General features: G+C 46.2%; 1 pseudogene; it reads right to left on the reverse strand.

Moving 5' to 3' along the window:
• Nucleotides 1-1,138: 1,138 nt before the first annotated feature.
• LOC124728632 lies at nucleotides 1,139-1,256 on the reverse strand (annotated as a pseudogene).
• Nucleotides 1,257-3,366: the final 2,110 nt, after the last annotated feature.

Raw genomic sequence — 3,366 nt, forward strand, 5'->3', positions numbered from 1 at the left:
ACTAACCTAAGGACATCACACACATCCATCCCCGAGGCAGGATTCGAACCTGCAACCGTAGCGGTCACGCGGTTCCAAACTGAAGCGCCTAGAACCGCTCGGCCACCACGGCCGGCTGACTTATTGCAGACGGGCCCGTTGACAACAGAAGAAGCAGAAACGTTATTTAAAAAAATGATGGTAAATCAGATAGAAATACTGTCAGGATAAACTATAGAGGTATAAGAACAAATGTAAGAACGGTCACAATCCTAGAATTACGGGGCTTCAGCTCTGAACAAATATTTGACACAAAGTAATTAAGAACATTGTTAGGTCATCATTCAACATGGGAAAAGTACTGTTATATCTTAAGAATGGTAAAGGGCTACTATACCGCTGAAGTTGCACTATGTGCCCATTACGCAAATGGGTGTAGTCTCTTACGATACGACTGATTGTTCTTGAGAAATACGAGTTTAGATCTGGAAAAATACGAGTTTAGTAAAACCCAGAAATGAGCAATAAGGTTGGTTGTTTGATTGGTTTGGGATATAAAGGGGGCAAACTACAGGGTCGTCAGTCCCTTTTTCCTGGCGCAAACAAGACTCAAGGTAAAACAACATCCAAACTCGGGAAAGTAAAAGGCGGTAAAAGGAATGGGGAACGATACTGAAAGAGAAAACGAAAGAAAAGAACAACAAAGGGGGAAAACGTACACTACAAGGAAAAGTAGAGGAAGGTATTAAAACCATAGAGCAGATGGTCTGGGCTGGCTGACCATAGGAATGAAAGAGGATGAGCCAACCACTCTGCAACACACGAAAATGTCCAGCCCAAAAGGACAAGGCGAGATGAACACACACAGGGAGAAGACGAACACAATGCAAACAAAATGGAATGCGGAATTGACTACTAGACCTTGCGAGAGAGACACTCGCCAATAGAAAAGGAGGTGGGGTGTGCTATGTTGCCATTATAGCACTCCATCTTCAGGCCACAAGTGGCCCATCGGGACCAACCGACCGCCGTGTCATCCTCAGTTGAGAATGCGGAGAATGTGGTGAGTCATTACGATGGTTTTCTTTGACCGGAGCCGCTACTATTCGATCGAGTAGCTACTCAATTGGCATCACGAGGCTGAGTGCACCCCGAAAAATGGCAACAGCGCATGGCGGCCTGGATGGTCACCCACCCAAGTGCCGGCCACACCCGACAGCGCTTAACTTCGGTGATCTTACGGGAACCGGTGTATCCACTGCGGCAAGGCCGTTGCCCATGTTGCCATTAGGGAAGCAGTAATTGCAGAATGAGTCAGTCAGGAGGGCTCGGTAACTTGGAACGTGGATTAATCACTGAATGCCACCTGAGTAACAAGTCCATCAGGGACATTTCTGCCCTTCGCCTTCGAAGTCGACTGTTGGTGGTGTGATTATGAAGTGGACACGGGAAGGAACAACCACAGACAAACCAAGGCCAGGCAGACTTAATGTACTGTTGGACTGGTACCGACGAGCATTGCGGATGATGGTTGTCAGAAAATCGCCTGAAATCAGTGGGAGGAATCACTCGTGAGTCCCAAAGTGCTACCAGCAGTCCATCTAGCTCAACGACTGTGCGTAGGGAATTAAAAAGAATTGGGCACAATGGTCGAGCGGCTCCTCATAAGCAGCACGTATCTGTATTCAGTTCTAATCAACGCTTGATATTGTGTAAAGAGATCACGCCAGTGGACAGTGGATGACTGGAAACGAGTGATTTGCAGTGAGAAATCAAGCTATCTCCTAAGGCAAGGCGGTGGAAGGTTTCTCGTGGCTAGTGTGTGCTTCCCTTATTGAGGTTAAGAAATACTAAAACCTGAAAGATGTGAACTCGTTTTACAGAACTGTGCCCAGCATACTGCAGAGGAGCAGTTCGGAGACGATGACTGTATGTATCCGATGATAATGCACCCTGACATAAAGCAGTAACTGTCAGGCAAACATTTGTGGGCGACAACATTCGTGAAATGGTTTGGCCTGCCCAGAGTCCCGACATGAAGCCAATGGATCACCTATGGGATGAGTTACAACGCCGACTTCGCTCCAGACTACAGCTACTCTCATCCAGTAAGAATGAGCTGGCATTCCTCCACAGATATTCCGATATCTCATTGAAAGTGTTCCCAGCAGAATTCCAGCCAGCATTATGGCAGAGGGTGGCCGTTGGTCGTACCCCATACTGACGACCACTAATGTGTATCCAGATACTTTTTATTGGATAATGTACGTACCAAGGTCTTATATCAGAAAATTATGCTATATCAACATAAATTAACATCCTATCCGTTGCCTGAAGAAATTAAGAACATAAAAACTTTATGGCCGTTTAAGAAACAGTTCAAACTGAAATGATAATTAAATCAAGACTCTACGCTGTTGACAGGCGTTGATATACGTCAACGAGGACAGTTGAAAATGTATGCCCCATCGGGACTCGAACCCGGGATCTCCTGCTTACATGTCAGACGCTCTATCCACCTTTCTTTTTTTTAATTGTTCTCATTTTTGTTCGATTTTGTTCGTCGCATTTGTTCGGTGCGGATGTCCCATGACACCCGTTCAAGTTCAATGTTGAGCCGTTGACTCAGTTTTTTATTACAGAGGGCAGCTAACCCTCTGACCGAACACGCGGAGCCACCGTGCCGGCATCCATCTGAGCCACCGAGGGCACAGAGGATAGTGCGACTGCAGGGATTTATCCCCTGCACGCTCCCCGTGAGACCCACATTCCCAACTTAATGTCCACACACTACATTCGTAGTGCCCCTGCCCATTACACTCATTACTCGCGGCAGACAATCTTATCGAGTCCCGTAAGAGTTCGGGCAATAGGTGTGCATCCGCACAGAAGAAGAAGGTCAATGGCCGGTAAGCCTTAACTACATGAAGATGGTAGCTGTTCTTTGGGACATGCCCGAAAGAACAGATACCATCTTCAAACAATTCAAATTGGTCCTATCATCTAGCAGTAGTTTCTTATACATACAGGGTGTTACAAAAAGGTACGGCCAAACTTTCAGGAAACATTCCTCACACACAAAGAAAGAAAATATGTTATGTGGACATCTGTCCGGAAACGCTTACTTTCCATGTTAGAGCTCATTTTATTACTTCTCTCTAAATCAAATTAATCATGGAATGGAAACACAGAGCAACAGAACGTACCAGCGTGACTTCAAACACTTTGTTACAGGAAATGTTCAAAATGTCCTCCGTTAGCGAGGATATATGCATCCACCCTCCGTCGCATGGAATCCCTGATGCGCTGATGCGGCCCGGGAGAATGGCGTATTGTATCACAGCCGTCCACAATACGAGCACGAAGAGTCTCTACATTTGGTACCGG

This window comes from Schistocerca piceifrons, chromosome 1 (genome assembly GCF_021461385.2).
Source record: "Schistocerca piceifrons isolate TAMUIC-IGC-003096 chromosome 1, iqSchPice1.1, whole genome shotgun sequence".
NCBI classification, from domain to species: domain Eukaryota; kingdom Metazoa; phylum Arthropoda; class Insecta; order Orthoptera; family Acrididae; genus Schistocerca; species Schistocerca piceifrons.